The following is a 15,423-nucleotide window of genomic DNA, read 5'->3' on the forward strand; positions in this document are numbered from 1 at the left end:
TTTTGATCAAACCAAAGCTCTGTCACTGCCCCCTCATCGTCCTTTTGACTGTGCCATCGACCTGCTGCCTGGCGCACCCATCCCTAGGGGGCGCTTATACTCCATCTTGGGACCGGAGTGGGCGGCCATGGATTATTACATCTCCTCCTCGTTGAAAGCGGGGATAATCCGTCCCTCTTCTTCACCTGCTGGTGCAGGATTCTTCTTTGTGGGTAAGAAGGATGGGTTGCTCAGGCCATGCATTGACTACAGCCCATTGAACGAAATAACTGTTAAGAACCGCCACCCACTCCCGCTGATGTCTTCAGCATTTGAACTGCTTTAAACAGCTAAAGTTTTTACCAAACTCGATCTTAGGAATGCTTACCACCTCGTCAGGATTAGAGAGGGAGACGAGTGGAAAACGGGGTTCAACACCCCAAGCGGACATTCTGAATATCGGGTGATGTCTTCTGGACTATGTAATGCTCCGGCTGTATTTCAGGCTATGGTAAATGACATTTTGAGAAGGTATTTGAATGTTTCTGTTTTTGTGTATCTGGACGATATTTAGATTTTCTCCCCAGATAGTCAGTCTCATGTCATGCATGTCTGCCAAGTTCTCCAGAAGCTTCTTGAGAATCAGTTGTATGTGAAAGCTGAAAAGTGCGACTTCCATGCAACCACTGTCTCCTTCCTAGGCTACATTGTTACCGCCAATCAGGTGCAGATGGATCCATCCAAAGTCAGTGCGGTGGCCAACTGGCCCATTCCTGATAGCAGCAAAAGAGTTAAACAATCCCTGGGTTTGCCAACTTTTATCGGAAGTTTATACGCAACTTCAGTTCTGTAGCCGCACCTTTGCATGCATGAAAGGAGACTTTAGAGGAGGTGAGAACCTCCTCTAAAGTCTCCTTTCAGTGGACCTCCCAGGCCGCGTCCGCCTTCCAGTGCCTCAAGAAAAGATTCACCATGGCACCTGTACTCACTGTTCCGGATCCCCAGAGATAGTTTGTGGTTGAGGTTGATGCATCCAACGAGGGCTTACGGGCTGTGTTGTCCCAGAGATCCTCCGAGGATAACAGGATGCACCCCTGTGCCTATCTATCGCGTAAGTTGACCTCAGTTGAAAGAAATTATGATGTGGGGAACAAGGAGTTACTAGCTGTCAAAGCAGAATTGGAGGAGTGGAGACACTGGCTAGAAGGGGCGGAGCAACCATTTCTTGTTTGGACTGACCACAAGAATTTAGAATATGTGAGGAAAGCCAAGCGACTAAATTCACGTCAGGCCCGTTGGACTCTGTTCTTCAGCAGATTTAACTTCACATTATCTTTTCGGCCTGGTACACAAAACCGTAAGCCAGACGCACTGTCTCGTCTCTTTGAGCCTGAACATAATGCCAAGGAACCAATATCAATCCTGTGTGGTTGGGTCGGTAACATGGCAGATAGAAACAGATGTGAAGCAGGCGAATGTTGTGAGCCCGGCACCCAGCGAGTGTCCAGGCAACAGCTTGTTTGTCCCTGTGTCTTTATGCTCTCAGTTAATCCACTGGGCTCACACGTCCAAGTTCACATGCCATCCGGGGGTCCGACGAACAATGTTTGCCATAAAGCAGCGGTTCTGGTGGCCGGCCATGAAAAAAGAGGTCTCCGAGTACATGGCGGCCTGTCCAGTGTGTGTGCCCGGAATAAGACCTCGTCCCAGGCCCAGATGGATCTGCTCCAGCCCCTCCCAGTGCCTCAGCGACCATGGTCGCACATCTCCATGGACTTTGTGACTGGACTACCGCCCTCCAAAGGTAACACTACCGTCCTGACGGTGGTAGACCGTTTCTCAAAGATGGCACATTTCATTCCTCTGCTCAAACTTCCCTCTGCCAGGAAGACGGCAGAGGTCATGTTAACTCACGTGTTCAGAATCCATGGTTTCCCCAGTGACAAAGTCTCCGACAGAGGACCACAGATCATTTCCAACTTCTGGAAGGAGTTTTGCCAGCTCCTCTGCGCCACCGTCAGCTTATCTCCCGGTTATCACCCGCAGTCTAACGGTCAGACAGAGCGCCTGAACCAAGACCTTGAAACATGCCTCAGGTGCCTCGCGTCCCAGAAGCAGACCACTTGGAGCAATCACCTTACCTGGATAGAGTATGCCCACAACGCTCTCCCCTTGGCTGCCACGGGTCTTTCCCCTTTCCAGTGTGCTAACGGGTACCAGCCTCCTCTCTTCCCTGCTAATGAGGAAGAAGTCAAAGTTCCATCTGCACACGCCATGGTCCGGCGCTGTCGGCGGGTTTGGGCCGGTGCGCGGCAAGCGCTACTCCGGACCTCGACCCGGATGAAGTCAGCGGCGGATCGTCACCTGCGTGCGGCCCCCCTCTACAGGGCGGGCCAGAAATCCTGGCTCTCCACCAAGGATCTACCCCTACATGTTCACTCCAAGAAGTTGGCAAACCAAGGTTTGTGGGTCCTTTCCCAATTTCAAGAGTCATTAACCCTGTCTCTGTGCTCCTCAAACTCCCCAGATCTTTGAGGGTCCATCCCACGTTTCAAGTGAGCAAACTCAAGCCAGTTCGAGAGAGCACTCTGGTTCCCGCCTCCAAGCCCCCTCCACCACCCCGGATCATTGAAGGTGGCCCGGTGTACACAGTCAGGAAACTTCTGGCGGTCCGCAAACGGGGCCAAGGATGACAATTATTGGTCGATTGGGAGGGTTACGGCACTGAGGAGCGTTGTTGGGTCTCCCCAACTTTCATTGTGGACAAGACACTCATCAGTGACTTCTATGATCGTCACCCTGGGCAGCCTGGGCTGTCGGGAGTCGGCCCTAGAAGGGGGGGTACTGTAGTGTCCCGTCAATTATGTTAAGTTTTGTCATGTTTGTGATCGTCATGTTCATGTTAGTTTAGTTTATGTTCCACTTCCTGTTTTATTTTGTACTCACCTTGTCTCATTCCAGGTCCCTTTACTTCCTACTCTGGCTCCTTTTCTCGCCATCGTCAGTGTCTGCCCCGCCCCTGATTGTTTCCACCTGTGCCCACTTACCTCATGTATACGTATATGGTCCTGTCTCCCCTTGTTAGTTGTCGGTTCGTCTTGTTCATCGTCCCAAGAAGCCAGATCCAAGCCATTGCTTAAAGAGATTCAGTGTTTTGCCTTTTTCCCTCCATGAGAGCGCTTTACTTTTGTCATTTTGATATTTCCTCTAAAAGAGTGATTTTGTTTTTTGCAAGTAAAGATTATTTTTCTTCAAACCTTTTTTGTCTCTGGGTTGTGCATTTGAGTCCTCCAAACTATTGAGTCAAGGTTCCTAACATATAGCCTGTGTTGTATATTTATACACACAAATGAACAACCTTGTGTGTGTCAAATAACAAGTTATATTGTAGTGTTTATTTTAGTGTTGTTTTATGCTTATCCACATTTTGATTTCAGAGCACAGGAGAATGCTGGCCACAACATAAAGCTCAACAGTGAAGCTGGCAATGTTGAACAAAACCATCACTGCATCGTGTTAAATCAGCGTAATATAAAGTATATAATGATCGATGTGTACGAACATTTGCATAATTACGAATGGCTCGGACGTTACACTAGCTAGCTGCTAACTGCTTCCTCGTTATTAGTTAATATCAAATCCATCATAACAATCCAGAACGCGCGGTGCTGTTACGTGTACGCAAATTGATGTGAACGAGCCTTTTAGGGGGCGTGGTTAAAGTTGCGCATGCTCTATGAGCGCACATCGGGTACTTCTCAGGCATGCTGGGTAATCTGTGACATTTCACTCTCTCAAAAATTGGGCCATTTTGTCATCCATGCGCCAATCATGGATGTATAATAAGAACTGGATACAGCGTGGAAGGCGGGGCCTCATTCATTCCTATGAGAGTTGCTCATTGCCGTAACATAATGCTTATTCTAACCTCACCTGCTTGAAACTAATTTGTGATGGAATGATGGTTAATCCGTCATAAACACTATTAAATAATAGAAAGCAATAACGTGCACCATGTATGAACCATTCAATGAAGTTGGGAATTCATAAGTTTCTCACTTCCTTTTTTCCATCTTCCTTGAAGTTAGGGCTCTTGACCCCATAAATTATTATAATCTACGTTTCTTTTACTTTTTATTAATCTATTGTAGAAAACTGAAGCTCTATTAAAATGTTCAGCCATTCCTCTTGACAAATGAATCTCAGAATGGTGCTGGAAAATGTGTTGGCAGTGATGGGTGCCTGCGTGTTCAAGTTCTCCACAATGAGTGTCAACCTAACTGATTAGGCTTTTTTTCTTTTTTTTGAAATCCCTCTCTTTAGCTAGTAAAACCTTTCTGGACCACACTTTGACAAATGTGCATTTCCAAAGATGTCACTATCTGATCTGACCTTTATATGCTTGACATATGGCCATAGGGGGAAACATGTGACAAGGCAAAACATAGCTTCACCTTGGAAACCTACCAGAATGCAGAAATAGTTGTTTCGATTAGGCTAAATAATATACTGTTGCACTTTGTCCTCTGTTCTAGTTTGTGAGGCCTTCATGATCCCTATTTTGATAGAGAAATGTCACTAGTTTAGGAGCTTATCGGTCTCTAGATAATGTGCAGCATTACCATCAGCTCCACAGAGCCGCAATATGGGTCACAGCACCCATATCATGAGCTGCATTCATTTGAGGTTTAAGAATTCCTCTCAGTGATAGTCACCATACAGCATGCCTATGTGATGTCTCTGCCTCTGTTCTAGTAAAAATAAGATCTGCGGTAAGACAGAGGACATCGGCTTGGTGGACTTCCATATAATTTACTGTGTTGTTACAAGTTGAGGTTTTCATAAATGTGTTTCTCCACTTGCTCAGATAACATGCTAATATTCTGGGATGCTTTCCAGTATTAGTAAACTTACAATGAACAAAACAATCTGGTCTGAACATATGATAATTTAAAATGTGGCCTTACATTTGAAAACATTAGAATTTGGAATTAGACATTTCACATCCACAAAGGTCGCTTCCTCAAAATGTCTACAATATTTATTGATTAAAGATTCAAAGATGTATTGTCATATGCATAACTACGGTGTAACTACTGAAAAACGTATAAAGTTGAAAAACAAAAAACAACATGCAAATATGACTAATGGATATACTTGTACTTTACTTGATTATTTAAATAGTTAGATACTTTGTACTCCACTACAGTTCAGAGGTAAATGGTGTACTTTTACTCCATTACATTTATTGAATACCTTTAGTTACTTTACAGATTTGGATGAATGATGTGAAATATAGTCAACTCTTAAATCAGACTTTAGTTCCACCTGGAGTAAATTCACAAGCTACCCTGCAGTATACAAAGTCATTCAAACTATAGCTGCACCTTTACCCGCGTTGATAACACTTTATTGATCAATAATTACAAAACATATCATATATATTATTCTGAAATGGACGAATCTGCACAATCACAATTTATTTTCTTTTGCTACTTTAACTATATTTTGATGCTAATATAATACTTTTGTACTTTTACTTGAGTAACATTTTGAATGCAGGACTTTTACTGTACCAGAGTATTCCACTCTGGTACTTCTACTTTTACTGAAGTACAAGATCTGTGTACTTCTCCCACCTCTGCTCCCTTTAATATATATTTGTGTATCATGCATGCTTTTTGAGTGATATATTAAAGATGATATTTGCTGTAAAAATGGTAAATGCCCTGGACGAATAAATTCAGTATTCTGATTCAGATTCTCCCAAGATATCTCGAGTAAGGTTGCCATGATAACGTCTGACGTCAGCCCCCCCCCCCCCCCCCCAACGCCCTGGCCGTGCCCTGGACTGGTTTCATTGGAGGGAAACCCCGTGGATTTCATTCAGACAGACGGGCTGAGAGAAGAAGCTGTAGCTTCGCACGACGAAATCACTGCTATCTACCAGAACTCAGGTATGAAATGAGTTTCACCCTGTTAAACGGCTCTTTTAAGATTGCATTATGTATCGCTAGGTATTCTAACGCTTCGTAAAATCTAGTTATCATCGAAACGCACCGCCTTCGATTACCCGTGGGGCTGCGTTTAGCGACGACAATCACCAGATCATAGAACAATGGCTAGCTTGGCTACAGTGGGATATGTCTAATGGCTGGTTTTAAAATGGAAGAGCAGACGTGAAAGGCGGGTCGAAGGTTGAAGCGCTGATATTTTTGTTGGATGGAGTACAAACGTCAAACCTGCTAACTAAAGTCACTTGTCACGTTGTGCTTACTGGTTTTGTTTGTATGTCACCTGTTAGCTAATAACGTCAAGTATTACCAGGCATCTGTATAGGGATGCATTGTTTATAAGATATATTAACTGTTGCGTGTATGTTATTCTCCAAAGATTAGTTACATTTTATGATTTTAGCGTCTGCAATACTACATATTTGGTACAACAGCCCCGTGGCACGAAATGTAACGTTAGTATATCCGTTTGCTGACGTAATGTGTCAAGAATGTGTCATTAACGTTTGAAAAATAAGCAATGCGTGAGGAAGTGAGATACACTATGCCAAAGGACAGTCAGCTAAACCAAGATGCACACCTTTTTATAATATAAAATAAGAATGGCGTCGTGCTTCAAAACCAACTAAAGCATTGGTGATTAAGTGAAAAGTAAAGTTTGAAATGGTTGAAACACGTTATGAGGTAATAAGGAAAGATACACAATTGGTTAAAACCCTAGCACATTAGTAAAATATAGCTTATTCGGAATGCTACGTTTCAGGAAATAGTTGGTGTCATTCTGGAAACGGGTCACGAGGGCCTAACAGTAGTGTTGGGTTTTCCTTCGTCGGATATTGTTTTTCTTTAGAAAATATTAGCATTTTGCTAAACATACATTTCATTGAAGCTCTTCTGGGTTATTGTCGGACAGATATTGTAACATTTATCACAGTAATCGTCATTTATCCGGACTGCAGTTTCCGTGTTCTCGCATGTTGCCGCAGGTACAGGATTGGGTGTGGTGTGTATGCGTGCTTGTGGGTGTGTGTGTCTGTACAGGACAGAGAGCGAGCGGGGGGGCGGAGGGCTGAGGGCTCATCTGCCCTAGATTCTAGCTAGAGATACATAGTAATTGTAGATAGTGTATATGCACAGGAGGAAAAAGTACTCTAACCTTTAAAAGTAAAATGACCAGAATGTAAGAATACTCTGTTACTAGTCCTGCAATCCAAATGTTACTCAAGTAAAAGTAGAACAGTATTGGCATCAGAATATACTTTAAAAGTACTCAGTTCTTCAGATTAGTCCATTTCAGAATAATATATATGATGTGTTTTATAATGATTGATCATTAAAGTGTTCCCAAAGCTGGTAAAAATGCAGCTAGTTTGAATGACTTTGTATACTGCAGGGTAGCTTATGAATTTACTCCAGGTGGAACTAAAGTCTGATTTAACACTTGATTAGATTTCACCCACATCTGTAAATTAGCTAAAGGTATTAAATAAATAGTAGCAATAAAGGCAAGTTCCTCAAAACTATACTTAAGTATACAGTACTTGAATAAATGTACTTAGGTACTTTACACCCCTGTGTATATGTACTATGACTGCTACATGCATATTTCGGAAAATAGTCTCTCACAGCCAAAACCACCTTAACTGTTACATGGTATATGACTTTGCAGCATAGTCATTTTTCAATTGAAATGCAAACACACTGGTTTACCCATAGGTAATGAGGGCATGGGTAAATCTGCCATTGCTGAAACTGTACCTATAAATTGGCCAAACCCCCAATCAGAGTTCCCGTTAGAATATTTTTTTGCCGGTCAACATGTCCGTTAAAGTTGAGATCTTCCGGACAAAATTTGAAAAGTGCCGGTCAAAGGTCTTCTTTGTTATTTATTGAGCTTTAAAACAAATTGATATGATTCGATATTAAACAAACTAATTATAGTAGATTAACTATTCAAAAGTGTACATTAACTTACAATAACACAGGAATGACAAAGGGAGCGCTCTGTCCCTCTCCTGACAGCCCGTCAGTATCATGCAGCTCGCGGATCAGTAATGAGTGACCCGACAGTAAAACTAAACATATGATCATGCAGCGCTGCGTGTCGACTCGTCAGCAGCAGCTGATCTCTCTCTCCCATCAAATTAGACTTTACTCGCGTTTATGTCCATATCGATCAGATCTAGCTAGTTCTAGCTAATGATAGGACTACCTGCTTATTAAAAGGCACCTAAACAATAAGCGTCGCTATGCAACCGGATGAGAGGCAAAATGCATTATGCATTTGTTTACATGCACCGGAACCCAGAGGCATTACCAACAGATCAATGCACAATCAACCCATACAGGACATCTCTTTCTCCATATTAAGTGTTAGACATTAGAATTGACTATTCTTGTCTGTCACATACTCGTTTGTCTGTCACATAAGTGGCGCAAGTTGCACAACTGATGCGGTATTGCGCTAAGTAGAAATTATTTTGACCGGAGAGATTTAGATTTGCCGGTCTTCAGCATATTTTACCGGTCATAGTCCGGTAATTAGCGGCTAACGGGAACTCTGCCCCCAATGGCATTGTGTCTTTAGTAGGGGTGTAACGGTACACGTACCCATACCGAAATTATTCGGTACGGGCCCTTCGGTTCGGTACACATGTGTACCGAACGAATATAACGTTAAACGTAAAAAAAATTGAACGTGAACAACTTTTTGGAAGTAATCCCTGGTGCTGCGTCGCAGCATTCAGAGTAATTTGCTCACATTGGGTTCAACGCGTAATAAATCGACCAAGTCATTTCATTGGACGAGAGGCATACTATGAGAGCTGGTCACAGGGATGCGTTCAGATTTAGTCAGTAATTTGAGGAACCGTCGAAATGGCGAACGCAGATAAAGTTGAGCTCGAAAATCCTCCAGCATCATTGAAGTCTCCGGTTTGGGAACATTTTGGTTTCGCAGTTACGTACAAGGATGACGGACAAAGACAGGTGGACCGAACCCAAGCTGTTTGTCGGCATTGTTCAACTAAAAAAAAACAACGCGTGAATTTTAACAACATGTTTATTTATTGACTACTACCCACAAACATATGGAAATGGGTTACTATTTAAAAAAAAAAAAATGTATTTCTAAATGTATTTAGGAACCTATCCATGTGATTTTAAGTGGGGGTCGACCTCAAATCCTCTAGGGGTGCCCTGGTAAGATTTTTTTTTAAATTTTGGAGTTAAATGCATCAATCTGTTGCATTTTGAGGGGGAAATAAAGAGACTAGATCTATGGAAACACCTATATTAAGCAGAACCGTATACGATTTCAATAATCCTAAAATCATGGCCATAACCAATAACATACCATTTCCAATATGAAAAAAACACTGAAACTTGTTTATTTATTTATTTTTGGTTCATTTATAGTTGTGAGTGTGTCTGTGCTCCTGAATCAGCCTCTCCTGTCACTCTCCTCTCCTCCCTGCTCCTCTTTGAGGCAGCAGCAAAGACTAGTTTTAGCTCTCAACAAGTTTTAAAAGTGTATCTTACCTTTTTTCACCTAGTTAACTTTTAATTGATTTATTCATGCATATTTTACTAATTACATTACATTTCATTTAGCTGACGCTTTTATCCAAAGCGGCTTATAATGACCGATTACAGGGACATTCTCCCTGGAGTACTCAAGGGCACACTAGTGGTGGTGTTCCTGGCGGGATTAGAACTCAGATTCTTCCGATCTTCAGCCCACCTCACTATCCATTAGACCAGGGGTCGGCAACCTTTTTGATATGAAGTGCCATTTAATTTAAAAAAAATTGTTATCAGCATGCAGACGATCGAGAATTATCAACGGGGGGGGGCGGGAGCCTCGCTGCGGGGAAGCAGTGTGTGGACCTGTCACCGAAACTTACACATTTACCACATTTAAATAATTGGGTTAAACGGCATAATAATAAGGACAATCGTCCGTTTTGTGATTCTCCAGAATACACATGTTATGATATTAGGGTCATGCAGAGTGAGATGAGATCGCTGTCCCTTTTAAGAGAGAGAGAGAGAGAGAGAGAGAGAGAGAGATGTGGCTTGTGCATGTGTGTGTGTGGATGCAGGGGTAGACATTAAGGGTAAAATACCTCCGGGCCGGTGGAATTGTATTATCACTGGCCCCACCATTGTAACCACTGGCCCGGAGCATTCGTCCAAAAAAAATCGACTAATAATGAAGAAAATTAACACATTTGTTGCAATAGTAATTTATGCTAACTACATTACTACTTGTACTACAACATTTTAATACTCAGTTCTTCCTCACTTTCCTCAATTGATCATATTTGGTTTATTAAAATAATTATATTGTGGTCATTGCTAAAACATTTCTGCTATTATTATGAGTATTATTATTTGTATAATGAGCTTTCTGCCGTCATTAGGAGTTAGAAATGTAATGGCTATGTAGTAGATTAGATTAGAACCTTCATTATCCTAAACTGCTGGGACATTTCCCTATAGCCAATACCTTTTATATTTTCTACTCTTCACTTACTTGTCAGCATAGGTCGGCATTGATGTAAAGAGCCGACAGAAGACCTTGTTTATATTGGCATCATATTGAGAGGTGCAGTGATGCGTCATAAAACCAGGAAGTAAGCCGCTGGTTCCCTCGACAAAAAAGCAATGGGATTTCTCCACAGGGTTTTGGAAATTAGCTGGAAATAAAGTCTGTGGAAAACGAACCTGTTTGATAAATGCAGGTTTTGTTCAGCCTGATAATCTCCACATGTCTACCCTACTTTTATAATTTTCGAATCATAAATCTAATCGATAGATTATAAAAGGGTTTTCGGACGCGTCACTGCACCACTAGAAGCCAACTCCATCGATCAAGCTGGCTGAAACTTTCTCTCCCTCTTCTTCTCGTGCTCCCTGTCACTCTCATTGAACTCCTCCGGTGACTTTCTTTTATTTGAAGATTGTTTTTTGCCCGGCGCTTGGCCGGTTACCGCTGGTATTAAAAACATTTTGGCGAATGGTTAGGTGGCGCGATAGTCTGTAGTGAAGGAGCGCGCTCCCGCTCATGGGCTGCCCCACAGCAAACAGCTGTTTGCTTTTCACCCAACAATGACAAGCGACTCACGAAACGCTATGTTGTAGCGTTGATAAACGAAACAATTGAACTAAATTGATAGTCAAAATACCAATACCACAGGAAACATTTTTTTTTAAACAATATTTTTAGTGGCCCGAGCGGGCAAGTGGAAAGTACGTTATGCTGGCCCGGGGTGTCTAAATAGTGCTTCCGGGCCAGCGGGCCAATTATAATGTTGAGCCCTGGGATGGCAGAGCGACAGTGAGGGAACGTGTGTATGTTTCTGGAAGTGAAACGAGGCAGCAGAAAAACAGAGGTCTGTGATGTATTTTGTGAAACAGAAGAACAGCTAAATAAATGCAACGGCCTCCCAAGAAGAGCTCGTCTCTCTCCAGTCATTTAAGCTAAAGTGGGTTATTGAACCTGAAGCTTGTTGCTTCTGCCCTCCTCGACTACGGTCTGGGAGCCGACAGGAAAGTTCAACACACAGATGGCCAGTCCGCCCCTTTGTAGCATATTATTTCGATGAGCACATCGCCACTGGGCTTTCAACTAAAGACACAGCCACGCAAAAACGGCGGCATTTTTACAGCTCCTTATAGGTAGGCCTACTGCAATTTGTGAAGTGCTTTCCTCTGTGGTGAAACGATCAGCACTGCACCACGGAGGAAAGCGGCAGAAAGTCACCTGGAGTTAAAGAGAGCGGGGCTGCGTTGCGTGCATGGCTTCCTTCTGCAGGTAGACGCGCTCTTTCGGCGGTCTCGTTCAGGATCCGAAAATACAATTTAAATATTATTGCACATTTATTCCACTTATTCCTAGTGTGCCACTGGTTACGGTGCTAGGGGTTGCCGACCCCTGCATTAGACCCAAGGGTATAACTTTGGTTTGAGAAGTGGGGGGACACAAAACAGGGGGTCCTCCACAATGAAACATTTTCTCAATTGAATTCCATTTCCTGCCTTTCTACAAATATATTAGGGACTATAGTGTTAACAAATCCAAGAAAAATCTGTTGTGTATATAATGAGTATCCACACTTATCCAGTATCCTATCCATTAGGCATGGGCGGTATCATTTTTTTCATACCGTCATACCTTGCTGACATCATACCGTGGTATACGGTATATGACGGTATCAGTCCCAATTTAAGGGGTAATTTCTCCCCCCCAAATTTTTTTTACTCACTATATCAACAGCCAGCCCCACCAAAAATATTTTCCACCAGCCGCCACTGACGGTATGACTTGGGTCGACTTGAGTGAGGTGGCGTTCGGCGGCAAATAGATGTTTCGAACGGTATATTATATGTTCGGTGTAAAATGCAGCCCGAGCCGGTAGACGCTCGCAAAGTGCCGCGACGTGCGCGCAAGTGCTGCATACATGACACATTGTGCAAATGGCACATTTTGAGATCGGATACAGGACGCGTTTGTAGATGTCCGACGTTGTTTCCATAGTGAGCTAAGTTAACAATATATCTTCATACATAAAGATTTTCCGGGAGTAAATACTTGACTGATGTAAACTGTGTTCGTTATTCTCCCGTCCAGGAGAGAAGCTTTAAAAGGAGACTAAATGGAGTCTCTGTGAAAGTTCAATTGGGTACTTTAATTAAAAAAGGCGCGGGTTGGTCACAAGCATGATATTGTTCAGTCAGACAAACAGCTGTGATCCGCTCCTCGTTAGGGAAGCCAAGAGCTGGATCTCTCCTCCGGTGCTGTTATATATCCTCTGCTTGCTCCTCCCCGCCTGCCGGCTCGCCTCGTCTCCAATGTCCGTTGTTGCATTTAAACAGAGGATTGGCTCCTTTCAGATCCAATATATGCTCAACACGCCTTTTCTCCTCATATTCTCTTTCATCACTTTTCATTTAACACATTCTAAACGCTGTAATCAATACTCTAAAAAATACTTCTCGGCTCGTTTGGTTTCCGGTCATTCCGGATGTTGTCACATGCTACTCTCGTCTGTAAACAATAATGTATTCAAATAAACTGTACCTTCATTTAATGTTCAGCATGGTAGTATCTCGACATCTATAGTTGTAGTGTTAAATCAGTAGGCTTCGGTTTGCACCACTCCATATCATTTCGCTACTAAATTCACCTCTTTAGGAAATCGTATATTAGCCACATGCTACATGAGTAGATGAAGGATTTTCAGAATAAAAGCTTAACTGCTTGTGCACAAGAATTTCTGGTTTTTCAGTATAAAAGAGCATTAAAACTGACGGCATGTTTAAACTACATTTCCCCATTAAAACATTGATTTTAATTTCTAACACTTATTGAATAAAGTTTGCTATATTCACTAACTAGTTTGGCAATATTATTCCGTGCATGTGTTAAAAACCTTATTTCCATTTGATTCATTGGATTACTCGCGTGAATGTTTAGCACGTAAATGCTTTCGTTTTTAAAACCGTCCAACCTCGACTACAAAACCATCAACCAGTTGCATAGGATTAAAAAATGTCAACACTCACTCACCCCGTCTTAAACATTCCCAAAGAAGTGCCTCCGTCTCTCGTTGTGCTGGATGAAGTCACTGGCGACGAGTAAACCCAAAATAGTCCCAAACAGGCGCAGAGGCATTTTTCTACTTTACTAGTTGTCCGAGTTCGGGCCGGCAAATGCTGCCGCCATCTTGCTCAGCTCGGCTCTGTGCTGAGCTCTGAGAGCGGGAAAGACGGACTGCCCTCTGCTGGCGCGTGCTGTGCATTACAACCAATGTCGTCCCTGTCAAAACTCCGTGTCAGTGTAATAGAATGAAACGCATCTATGATTTGGCGCACAGTCTGTGACGTCACGGTATTGAAAATCATACCGACAGTATTTCGAAATACCCTGGTATACCGTAATACCGTCATACCGCCCAAGCCTACTATCCATGTGAACCTGTTTTATTTGTGATGACCTCACATCCTCTAGGGGGGTCCGGGGTCATGCAACCCAGGGAAGATTTTTTTCTTTAAATTGAAGTTGAATGCATCCATCTGGTGCACTTTGAGGGCAACATTAAGAGATGTATGGATACAGCTCTCAACAGTCATATGAAACAGAACTGTATATATTAGGGCCGGGACTCGATTAAAAAAATTAATCTAATTAATTAGAGGCTTTGTAATTAATTAATCGAAATTAATCGCATTTTTAATCACATATAAATATTTGACCTGAGAACAGTGAGAAGCAATTTTTTTCACATGGATTTTAGTATACCATTGAATAATGACTGAATACATAAGCTTAAGCAACAAAACATTGTTTATTTTTTTAAAGGTGTTACTTAACCAAGACCAACAGAAAAGTGCAATTTTTGCCATAAAGTGTAGCATTAGCATATTTAGGAATATAGTACATTTCAGAGATTCAAGTAGCCTATAGGTAGGTAGACCTTCTGTAAACTATAACATTTTGTTTTTTAAGTAAAACACAATACTTTCAAGTACATTCAGAAGATTGGAAACCCTGACTATTAGAAAACATCTCTCTGTTGCTTCAGAAGCCATAACAGACTTTGTTGATTTACCAAGTTGATTTAAAAAATCTAATCAATTTCAGTCCAACTCTCTCAATAACCTTGGCCAAAACAATAAACAGTTCAACATAAAGTGCCAGTTGCACCAACAACATAATAAATAGTTCAACATAAAGCGTACCATTTAAAATAAAATAAAAAAGTGTCAGTGATTGACCTCAATCCCTCCTATTCTTCCAATATCCTGATGAAAAATAAAATCTCTCTGTTGCATAGGCCACTGTTTGATCAACGCGAATTGGGTGTGGGTCCTTGTACTCCGAGTCGTGCTAACGTCCACGCTAGCTTCTACGCTAGCTGCTATATGTTTTGCATTGAGTTGATACTTGAGGCTTGATGTGCTGCGGTGATATACGAATTCCTTTTTGCATAATTTGCAAACAATCTTGCTCTTATTGACGCTTCCATCCGTCCGTTTTTTAAAAGAAAATGCCCCATCCACGGGGCCAACCAAAGTGGTCTCATCAGCTTCTTCGTTCATGTTTGACTATTGTTCACTGTGGTTTGTTGTTGTCTGAAGTAATGAACGTTAGTTGGTGCTCCAGTATAATCGGTACCCCTGAAACTCATCCAGTGAGAAAGTTTCCGCGGTGCAAAAATAATTGCGATTAAAATGCGTTAATGTTTGTGTAATTAATTAATCTTAATTAACGCGTTAAAGTAAATCATCAAAAAAATATTAGAATATGCTCACAACCAATAACACATCATTGATAAACTCCTCTCTTCTATCTGTATCCTGCCTAGTCTGCATTCTTTCTTTTTATTTATGCATATTTGACTAATCACTCCCCTTTCAAACTGTG

The 15,423-nt window shown here is 42.0% G+C and overlaps 1 protein-coding gene across 1 annotated transcript in view; it reads left to right on the plus strand.

The window, feature by feature from the left end:
* Positions 1–5,787: 5,787 nt before the first annotated feature.
* Positions 5,788–15,423, plus strand: part of LOC307046563 (14-3-3 protein beta/alpha-A-like) — a 40,536-nt gene continuing 30,900 nt past the window's right edge. The window contains exon 1 of the mRNA XM_079692975.1: positions 5,788–5,936. The gene's annotated coding sequence lies outside the window, so the exon portion shown is untranslated. The remainder of the gene's footprint in view (positions 5,937–15,423) is intronic.

The sequence above is a fragment of the Notothenia rossii genome (genome assembly GCF_949606895.1).
Source record: "Notothenia rossii genome assembly, chromosome: 7".
NCBI classification, from domain to species: domain Eukaryota; kingdom Metazoa; phylum Chordata; class Actinopteri; order Perciformes; family Nototheniidae; genus Notothenia; species Notothenia rossii.